This window comes from Mus pahari, chromosome 6 (assembly GCF_900095145.1).
Source record: "Mus pahari chromosome 6, PAHARI_EIJ_v1.1, whole genome shotgun sequence".
NCBI classification, from domain to species: Eukaryota; Metazoa; Chordata; class Mammalia; order Rodentia; family Muridae; genus Mus; species Mus pahari.
The window spans coordinates 35,126,568-35,137,208 of record NC_034595.1 but is presented as its reverse complement, the minus strand read 5'-3'; the positions used below and the strand labels follow the sequence as shown (position 1 = coordinate 35,137,208).

Here is a 10,641-nt window from a genome sequence, read left to right as displayed (position 1 = left end):
CACCTGAGTGGCCCGGTGTGAGGGTTGTAGGTCTCAGGCTTGCTCCTGACTGTGGGGCATGGTCCCAGGTCAGGTTCTTGTAGTCTCCAGCTTGCTCCTCATCCTGGGAGCCTGTCCATGTCTGTGCAGTGCCAGACTGGTACTGTGCCGGGCTAACTCCCTTTCCGGGTTCCCTGACAACAGAGTAGGGAACAGGCTTGCCTTGCCCCCACCCCCCACCCCCCCCCCCCCACCCCCAGGGACTGTTAGGCTACTAATTATCCCAATGTTCATCGGTCAGAACACTGAGCATCATAGGCTCTCTGGCACATACCAAAGAACTTGTGGCAAAGCAGCTATCTGCATGCCTCTAGAGGCAGTTCTTTTCTATCTTTGAGACAGGGGCTCACTCTGAAGTCCAGGCTGTTCTGGAACTCAGTGAACAGCCCAGCTTGGTCTCAGTGTTGTAACAATCTCTCTCAGTTCCTTGAATCTTGGGTTTATAAGCTTGGTGCACTAGTCCCTGCTTGATGACGACCCTCTGCTACCCGGAAGAAGCGATGTGGAGCATCATGAACCCTTCTGGGAACCGGCTTCCCCACACTCCACAGCCATCCAGGAGGGGTTTACCGTGGTGCAATCTGGGGACTGGCGTTATGTCCTAAGGATCTGGGTATCCCAGAGCCAGGTAGGTGATGGTGGTGGCCAGGCTGAGGCAGGATAGAAAGGCAGGAAAAGTTTGGGGGCCATGAGAATGAAAAGGAGGGACTCATCCTGATATCCCATTAAAGTCCCCCCCACCCCCAACAACAGAGAGACAAGGTTCCAACACAATTTGCAAATGCTTCAGGCCTTTCTCCTTTCCTGGCTGTAAACCTGCAGTTTCCTAGGAATCTTACTAGAAGCCCACAGACAGGCCAAGAACACACATGAAACCCCTCTGCAACTCTAGTGGCTCCTGCCTATATGAGTATCACCCCCTCACTTACCAAAAGTGGGGCTTCTTACCTATGACTTTAGAGTCACCGAAACGCTGTGTATGGCTTAGTGCTGAGATCGTTATGTGTGAATCTTCTTTGAGCCTATCCATGGGGATGCCTATTCTCTGTGACTCTCCCTGGAGGAAGCCACGCCTTCACAGTCACTTGGTTGTGCCTGACTTCCCCCCGACTCTCCCTTGGATACTTCTTCGTGGGTAAACTGTATTTTGTGGTGTTGTATCTCTCAGTCCACATTTACCTGACTTCTGGTGGCCAGACTCACATGGCCAGGCCAGTACTTTTACTCTCCCAGCCTTCTCACCAGGCCCTGGGTATTTGGTTTTTCAGTCTTAGATGGTAAAACGCTTCCAGAATAACCATCTCTTAAGGTACTTTCAAACAGGTTTTAGAGACAAGAGGATCTGAGAAAAAAAAATGATACCAGAAGAACATCAATTAATATTTATTTTTTATTAGATATTTTCTTTATTTACATTTCAAACATTGTCCCCTTTCCTGGTTTCCCCTTCGAAAATCCCCTAATCCGCCCTGCTCTCCCTGCTCACCAACCCACCCACTCCTGCTTCCTGGCCCTGGCAGTTCCCTATACACTGAGGAATAGACCCTTCACAGGACCAAGGGCCTCTCCTCCCATTGATGACCAACAAGGCCATCCTCTGCTACATATGCAGCTGGAGCCAATAATACCTCCATGTGTACTCTTTGGTTGGTGGTTTAGTTCCTGGGAGCTCTGGGGGTACTGGTGTAATTCTGATAGGTCTGCCTTTATATGTTTCTTGACCTTTCCCCCTTACTGCTTTTAATAATATTTCTTTGTTTTTTTGCATTTGGTGTTTTGATTATTATGTGATGGGAGGAATTTCTTTCCTAGTTCAATCTATTTCATGTTCTCTGGGCTTCTTGTATTTTCACGGGCATTTCTTTCTTTAAGTTAGGCAAGTTTTCCTATATAATTTTGTTGAAGATATTTACTGGTCCTTTAATTTGGGAATCTTCACTCTCTTCTATACCTATTATTCTTAGGTTTGGTCTTCTCCTTGTGTCCTGGATGTTTTGGGTTAGGAGCTTTTTGTATTTTGCATTTTTTTGATTGTTGTGTCAATGTTTTCTCTAGTATCTTCTGTGCCTGAGAGTCTCTCTTCTATTTTTTGTATTCTGTTGGTGATGCTTGCATCTGTGGCTCATGATCTAATTTTTAGGTTTTCTATCTCCAAAGTTGTCTCCCTTTGTGATTTCTTTAATTGTTTCTACTTCCATTTTTACATCCTGGATGGTTTTGGTCAATTTCTTCACCTGTTTGTTTGTGTTTTCCTATAATTCCTTAAGGGATTTTTGTGTTTCTTCTTTAATGGCTTCTAGCTGTTTACCTGTGTTCTCCTATATTTCTTTAAGGGAATTATTTAAATCCTTCTTAAAACCCTCTATCAGCACCATGAGATGTGATTTTAAATCCACATATTGCTTTTCAGGCATGTTGGGGTATCCAGGACTTATTGTGGTAGAAGAACTGGGTTCTGATGATGCCAAGTAACCCACCATCTGGTTATCTCTGGTGTTAAATGGTCTTGCTGTCTCTGGCTGGAGGTTGTCCCTCCTGTGGGTCTGTAAGCCTGTGCTAGCATTCCTGGGACACTAGCTCTCTCCTCGAGGAACCTGTGTCCAGAGGGCTCTGGAACAGCCGAAGCTCTGGGTGCAGATGGAGACTGGAAGAATCCTGTCCCCGCTGCTCCACTGTTCCTGTGCCTGTATGCTCCTCACTGCCCTGCTTCAGACAGTTATTGGAGAGAAAGTGGAGATCTCACCTCTTGGCCCGGGAGGATGAGCACGCCTGGGAGACCAGTTCTCTCCTGGTGGAGACCTGTGCACAGTGGACTGTGGAACAGCCTCAGCTTCTGGGTGCAGATGGCAGACTGGCCAGTTAATATTTATGAAGTTATGAAATATTTGACTCCAAACCCAATGTGTAGCCCCATTTTGCTACGCAGAGAGAACACTAGAAAGGAACATACAAATATCTGCATCCCAATCTCAGTCCAGCCAGTTAGCTCTGTGACCACAGAGCAATGTCCACTCAACTTTTTAGGTCAGTTTTCTTATCTGTAGATATTAGAAAAAGAATGTCCTTTCTGTCTACCTTAGAGTTTTGAGTTCAGTAAATTTGTAAATACAAATATGAAATCATGACCTATGTCACAATGTGTGAAATACAGTGAGTATATGCTCAATATTTCCTGAAGGAAAGTAATAACCCCTACTTCAACTCTTGGTGTCTCCATGTTTTGTTTTTATTCCATCTTTCCTTACAGTTACAACTGAAGACAGACTGTTGATCCAGAAGCCGATGGCATGAGTGAACTGTAGGATACTTCCTCAGACCTCATCTGTTGACCCCAGTGTTGTTCTCTATGCCAAACAATTGTCCAAGACCCTGGAGAGCTTTGTTTATTCAGTTATGCCACGTGGCGTTGCTATCTTAGAAAACAAATCAATCATTACAGTATGTATTGATTTCAAAGGGGCAACACTTTGATTGCTTGTAAATATAAATGTTTTTAACAAACAGCAATGTTTTGAACGAAAGTATTAAAAGTGGCGTTTTTACATTTCTGCCAATCTCTTTAATGTTTGACTTAATTAGAAACAGCTGGATCTTCACATCTGCTTCTGCTTTCAATCTCTCATGGTATCAAATGACACGTAGACTCTGGAAAATCACATTCTATACTCCTGAGAGAATGGGAACAAGGGCGAGAATATCTTAGTTTTAAAATGAAAACAGCATTGTCCTCGTGGCCCTCTGGACGGCCTTGGAGAACCCCGAGTGTGTGACAGTATAGCAAAAGTGCAGAACTCCAGTCGAACTAAGGGGGGTTGAACTTGGAAGTGTTTTTTAATCCTCTTTAAAGAGCTTTTAAAAATTATAACCAGCTTATGACCAAGCAGTTTTAGCCTCAAAAAAATGCACCTAGGAGAAATTAGTACATAAAGCTTAAGAAAAAAGTGTTCATAATAAGCTTATTTACCACGGCTACAAACTGGAGCAACTCAAATGTCCAGCCACAGAAAAAGCATAATAAACCATTGAATATCCATACAGTAACATTCCACACAGTAATAAGAAATTATTTGTTTGTGAAAAACAAGTATGGCTCTTAAGTTCATTGAAATAAGCCAGATTGAGGCAACCCACACTGCATGACTGCATGTATGCAAAGCTCAAGACTGGACAAGAAGAATCTATTGTGCTTGAAGGCAGAAGAGTGACCACCTCTAAGGGTATCAACCAGACAGGAAAATGAGGGAACTTTCTGGGTTTCTGGGAATGTCCTCAATCTTGACCTAGATGGTGGTCATGTGAGTATAGAGTGTGTAAATGCACAAGTCTCTGTACTTGGGATTGGCGTGCTTTGCCTTATACACATTGCATATCAGAATATGCATGTAGAATTCCTATAGGACATTTAAAACTTGCAGTAGGTAGAAAGTCTTTCTCCTTAGAATTTCAAGTGTCCTATCTCCCCTCTAAGTACATGGCTGCTGTTGATAATTTTTGTTTATAATGTGTTTATTCTGCTGCACCTGTGAGTACCTTAAACATATTGACTAAGCTAATAGCAGTTGATCCTCATTTCAGAGGCTACAAAGGATTGTTTAGTCATATTGTTTTATTTGCAATTCGTGTCAACTCCTGGAGGCGTACAAAGGAATAGTCGCACTGTATATGCCTGGGAGTTGAGATTCAGAGAGCTAGAAACACAATTTGCAAACGCCTAAGTTTTCCCTCAACCCCAGGTCCTCTGACCTGTGCTGCCTCTGCTGCCATGCATGGTGAACCTGCTCAAACTATTGATCTTTTTTAGGTTCCTCAGTTACGAGCAAATGATAGTTTATGTTGAAGACAGACCCAAACATGAGCACCAACCTCAGAGATTCCGATAGACTCATAGCTGCCCTGTGGATCAGCAGGTTGCTGCAGTAGAGATCCTTGACATCACTCCAGATGGGAATGCCAAGGTGGGACAGCTTCTTCCCTTGTCCTACCACAGGGGAACCAGAAACATACTGCAAAGGTGCATTCCAGAAACATCAGCTCAATGGGATCCTGCTTCAGTGAAAGGGCCGGAATTTATATTTCAATTCTGTCACCATTTCTGAGAATATGAGTATATTTCTGGGTTGAATGTCTGTCATTTAAAATGAAGACCTATGTGACCAGTTCATTGGTAGTGGCCCCTAAAATTCTAAAATAAGTCTCAAAGCCAGAGCCTGGTAGAGATACAGGTATGTCATTGATTATCCTGTTTGCAGTAAAACCAATAACTAAAGTGTTTTATAAAAAGATCAAACAAGCCAAGGTCAATGAAATAGCCCTGGAAATGGAGACAGAAATGGAAAACTTTATGTGTACTATTTGCAACAAGCAGCTTTATGTACACTATTTGCAATAGTCTACATTATGTTTACTATTCACAACAAGCAATATTACATGTACTATTTGTAGCAAGCAGTTTGAGCCAGTGCCCACCTGAGATGGGCCATACAGGTGCACTGAATCAATAGTATTGCTCATAGGATGCTATGGCGCTATGGCTGGCACATCTAAAATGCCAAGTGAAAGGCAGGTGTGGTGACTTATACCTCTAATCTCCGTAGTTGGGTGTGGTAGTAGGGTCAAATGTTTGAGGCTAGCTTGGAATGCCAACTCATATATATATATATATATATATATATATATATATATATATATATATATATATATGTATATCCCTAAATCAGGGCCATTATAATAACCAAGACTTAACAAAACATTTGCTATTCTACTAACAGTAATGAGGAATCAATTTTAGACATTTGGCTAAGAATACAAAAACACAGGACAAACCCTCATTTGTTCAAAGACACTGTAACAGAAATTGAGGTAAAGAACAATTTGACAGAAAAACATGGGCCACACCAGTAACAAATCTTTATTCCATACACTATGGCAGTGGACATTAAAACAAACAAACAAACAAACAAACAAACAAAAAAACCTAGGGCGACAGTGTTCCAATGTGGCATAGAAAGAAAACTTTGTTAAGTTAATTTTTGTCTTGAAGTTTTAGGGAGATGAAGTTTCTTGGATCCATTCCTGTCTTCTAGATCCCTGGTAATCCCATGGGTAATGATAGCTGATGGTAAAGAAGGGTCCACAGAATATTTTAGTCTAAGCAACTGACAGTGGAGATATGTAGCTAAAACTCCTGCTGGATCCAGTTCCAAGAATTCTAAAGAGGCTCCGATCCCTTCCTCGAAATGAACGAGTCATGACTGGATACTGTGGTGTCAGCACACTTCCCAGGCATCCGGAGAGCCCATCACCAACACCTGCTGAAATGCCCTGGAGGCACTAGAATAAGAGAAACAGAAGATGTCAGGAGTCATCTATCATTTTTCAGTGACAGTATCTGTTAGAGGAGGAAATTGGGTGCTAAGAAAATGCTGAGTTGGTTTGTCATTATCCTGACGGTAAAACTCCCTAAAGAAAAGATCAAGCTACTCAGAAAACAATAGGCTTCATGAGATGCTAGAAGAAGCACAGCTGTGGTGCATTGTGGGAGACTGAGTCTGAGGGTCAGAGTGAGTGTTTATCAGGGCTTAGAGAGCAGAGCATGCCCTAAGAATTAGCAGGAACTGGTATAGAAGGATGGTTACCTGCAGCCACACTCATTGCTGGAATACAAGAACCTGCTGCATCACATCAAAATCACCATGAACCAGGGCATGGGTCTTACTCTAGATCGAGTGGTCTATACAATGAAGAACTGTCTTTGGCTTACAGACTCTATCATTGTCAAATAAGAATGTTCTCCAGAGGCTCAGGTTTTTGAACACTTGGTTCCTAATTGGTGGCTCTGTTTGGGTTTAGGAGGTATGGCCTTGCTGGAGGAGTGTGTCAGTGGGGGCTCACATTTGACTTTCAAAAGCCTCTTGGCCCTCCCAGTTCACAGTCTTCCTTCCTGATTGTGGTTTGAGATGTGAACTCTCTGCTAGCTGTTCCTGCTGCCATGCTCACTGCCACTGATTCCACAATAGTTTCTCATCCCTCTGCAACCCCGAGCCCAAATGACTCTCTGTTCTCTAAGTAGCCTTGCTCATGGTGTTCCGTTACAACAATACAAAGTTAGCTAATAGACTCCCAAAATCTAAATTTTGACTCTGTCTTTTTGCTTTGTGTTTTAGTGACACATAACTCCTTGAAGTTTTCTGCTGGCAGTAAACTGCAGGTACCAATTCTTTCGACTTTGTAGACACTACTAATTAAATAACCTATCTTCCTCCCTATATCTGCCTCTTCCTGGCCCTTCCTTCTGAATGAGTCCTGGCAATTGTGTCCGTTGGGAAGTCATCTCTGGATGCTCTCCTAGTGTTCTGGTGGCTCAGGAGTCTTTATTCTTCCTATGCTGCCTGTGCACACACCATCATGTTATTATATAAGGTTACATAAGGCCCTTTTCTTGCAAGTGTGGGATATACTTTGAGCATACCATCCCCCAAATTCCACTACATGTCTCTTCTAATAACATACAGATAGAGTCTATGATGAATTCCATTTTGCAGCTAAGGGAACAGAGAAGCAATTTGTTAAGCTAAATGCTTGTGGTGTAGCTGGGATTCCAATCGAAGCAGAAAGGCCAACAGCCCAGAAGCCTGAAACCCCAGACTTAGTGCTCCAGTACACAGTGATCTGCACGAGGAAGTGGGGCCTGAGGAGACTCGGGCATTCTCAGGAACAAGAAGCAGATCCATTGTGTTATTCACTAAGTTTCCCTGGTTGTCCTTGTTCCTCAGAGACTTCCACTCTTGATGAAGACAAGGGATAGGAACTAAGTAAGAAATTTAGGGATAAGGGCCTCAATTTTTGTCCTAGGCCAGAAGCCCTGATCCTACTCTGGCTAAGGACCAGAAATGACAAAAAATATTGAGGCTCCGATCCTTGATAATATTTGGTTCCCAAATAATTTGAAGTTCTCAATTATTGAGAGGAGAATGTTAGAGTAGCTGTAGATCCCGCTGATGCTTTAGACTGTACTTCCATTTTTCTGCTAATACTAAAGAAGTAAACATCAGCTTTGCTCCCCCTTGGGCTTTTTGGTCAATTGCCATGATCTGTTCGAAATATTAGAGCATTGTATATTATTGTCTCCTCCCTTAAGAGTTAATCCAACGGGCCTGGCAATCACCTAGTAAGGAAGACCACACGCAGGAAGGCTGACTATCTAATGACATGCTATAGCTATGGGAGGAGCAATTATTCCTTTAATGAGATAATGTATTCATGTTTTCCAGAACCACCCCATCACATCTCCTACAGATGCCTATAGAACTTTCATCATGCAGAATCTCTTAGATAGTCTCTATTGCTGCAGTGAAACATCATGACCAAAGGGAAAGATGGGGAAGAAAAGGTTTATTCAGCTTTCACTTCCATATTGCTGTTCATCATTGAAAGAAGTCAAGACAGGAACTCAAATAGAGCAGTTTTCTAGAGGCAGGAGCTGACACAGAGGCCATAGAGGAGTGCTGCTTACTGGCTTGCTCTCCATGGCTTGCTTAGCCTGCTTTCTTATAGAACTCAGGACCACCAGCCCAGGGATTTCACCAGTTACAACAGTCTGGGCCCTCCCCCATCAATCATCATAAATAAAGAAAATGCCCTACAGGCTTACCTACATCCTGGTCTTATGGAGGCATTTTCTGAATTGACATTTCTGTTTCTTCCTTTTGGATAACTCTGGTCTGTGTGTCAGGTTGACCTAAGACTAGCCAGCAAAAGCACTACAGAGCCCAGCACTTCTGGATTACTTAGAGAAAAATGTTATTTTCCCTTTCTTTTCAGTTCTGTTTTTCTCTTGGATACTGACCATATTCTAAGCATGCCTTCCCTGACACGCTGGGCTTTCTCACCCCTTTTCTAGACCACCCCAACTTCCACCAGTGACTGCTCAACAACCCTAACTGTTGAGCTTTCTGGAGTTCTTGGACAATAACCAAAAAGACATGGCTTTCTCTTTTCTTTCTTTCTTTCTTTCTTTCTTTCTTTCTTTCTTTCTTTCTTTCTTTCTTTTTTTTTTTTTTTTTTTTTTTGTTTTTCAAGACAGGGTTTCTCTGTGTAGCCCTGGCTGTCCTGGAACTCACTTTGTAGACCAGGCTGGCCTCGANTTTTCAAGACAGGGTTTCTCTGTGTAGCCCTGGCTGTCCTGGAACTCACTTTGTAGACCAGGCTGGCCTCGAACTCAGAAAGCCGCCTGGCTTTCTCTTTTCTGCTTAACTACCTTTCTCCTCCAGCTGCCAAAAATTACGTCTTGCCTGCTCTGTTCTCTCAAACCAAAAAAAAAAAAAAAAAAAAAAAAAATTGTATTCAGTTCCCTTGTGGATGCATTTCTAGATTACTTTATTAAAAGAACCCCAAAGTGTTTATTTATCTATAAAGTTTAGGATGCACAAGTGAGAGAAACATGTGATATTTGTCATTCTGTGTCTGACATAATACACACTTAATGTGATTATCTCCAGTTGCATCCATTTTCCTGCAAATAAATATCTTCATTCTTTATGTCTAAAAGATTCCATCATGTACGTATTCCAATAGATACTCAATTACATGTGTTCTAATATATGTATATTTATCTCACAATTGATATGTCTGCTTCTATCTGTCTAGTTGTTGAGCACCAAGGTTGGTTCCACAATGGCTATTGTGACCAGTAAACCTTGACAGGCAAGTATCTGTGGCCATGCTGACTGGAGTCTTGTGGGTACATACCCAGGAGTGGCACAGCTGGGTCACAGGGGAGATCTATTGTTAGTTTCTGTGCAGGACCTCCATACTGATTTCCGTATAGGCTGGGCTACTTTCCATCCCCACCAGCCATGTGTCCCCTTTTGTCTGCCTTCTCACCAGCAATTGTCCTTAATTGTTTCCTTGATGTCTGCTAGTCTGGCTGGGGTGAGAAGGACCCTCCATGTCGTTTAAATTTACATTTTTCTGCTGGCTAATGAGGTTAACATTTTAAATATGTTTACTATCCATTTGTGCTTCAGTCTTTGGGTATTGTCTGACCCTTTATTTGGTCCAATTGCTGGGCATTTGTTTTGGGGTCTGGAGGGTAGTTTTTTTTTTTTTTTAATTAAAGATTTATTTTTCATTTCTAAGTTTTGTGTGTGTGTGTATGTGTGTGTGTGTGTGTGTAAATATTTGTGTGCAGGCAAGTGCTGGTGAGTGCAGTTGACCATGGAGGCCAGAAGAGGGTAGGGCATCAGAACCACATGCTTTATCACCAACAACTCCTGTCCCTTCCCAGTCTGCTCTGTAGTCTCATCTGAATTCTTGCCTGATTTATAAGATTCTTGAGAGCAGGCACTGGTCTCAATCATCTCTCCTGCTTCACCTACAGCAGTCTCTGGCTTAAAGGTCATCCACCCCCAGGGAGGGGACCAGCACATTGTGTGTGTATGTGTGTGTGTGTGTGTGTGTGTGTGTGTGTGTGTGTGACCAGCACATTCCAGTTCTTGGAAGGCAAGAACCTGGCTTCAGCCTCATTTTTTCAGCTAAGTCCATGGTTTAGTCAATAGACTCGTCCCATTTACGTTTTAGTTTAAAAAAATAAATAAAAAGCAC

At 42.5% G+C, this 10,641-nt stretch overlaps 1 pseudogene; it reads right to left on the bottom strand.

Moving 5' to 3' along the window:
• Window positions 1-241: 241 nt before the first annotated feature.
• LOC115064338 lies at window positions 242-360 on the bottom strand (annotated as a pseudogene).
• Window positions 361-10,641: the final 10,281 nt, after the last annotated feature.